The 582-nt window shown below is 37.5% G+C and overlaps 1 protein-coding gene across 1 annotated transcript in view; it reads right to left on the bottom strand.

Annotated features, from left to right (window-relative positions):
- The window catches only part of LOC106875878 (uncharacterized), a 12,164-nt gene that overhangs the window by 10,855 nt on the left and 727 nt on the right, over positions 1 to 582 (bottom strand). The gene's annotated exons all lie outside the window — the stretch shown is intronic.

Raw genomic sequence — 582 nt, 5'->3', positions numbered from 1 at the left:
GGTTTGAATAATTCACTTCTAGAAACATGGAGGTTTTATTCATCATCCTTAAACAACCCATATTCAGTGATCTTTTGAGTGGGATGGACTACTCGACCAGAAGAGAATTCTAACAGGACTCCACCTGCAAGGTCATGTGCTGTTGATCTTGATATGAGATCACTATGTTGCACACATGTGGTTGTGATGCATGTGCCAGGTGTATTGGGTTTTGAATATTTGTACCCCAATGCCACTTTGATAACACGCACAGCTCTCTCATTCAATAATAATAATAATGCTTTCAAAATTTGGCACAAAACCAGCAATTTCGGGGGAGGGGCAGGTCAATTAGATCAATCCCAGTGCTCAACTGGCACTTACTTTATCGACTCCAAAAGGATGAAAGGCAAAGTCAACCTTAACAGAATTTGAACTCAGAACATAGATGGACAAAATGCCACTAAGTATTTTGCCTGGCATGCTAACAGTTCTGCCAGCTTACCACCTTAATAATAATAATAGTATTAATGATAATAATAGTAATAATAAGAATAATGTAATATAAATAAAATGCCAAATGCTCTAGAGCATGACTTTCGA

Source organism: Octopus bimaculoides, chromosome 2 (assembly GCF_001194135.2).
Source record: "Octopus bimaculoides isolate UCB-OBI-ISO-001 chromosome 2, ASM119413v2, whole genome shotgun sequence".
Taxonomy (NCBI): Eukaryota; Metazoa; Mollusca; class Cephalopoda; order Octopoda; family Octopodidae; genus Octopus; species Octopus bimaculoides.
The sequence above is the reverse complement of the archived record's forward strand: the minus strand, read 5'-3'. Positions and strand labels throughout refer to the sequence as shown.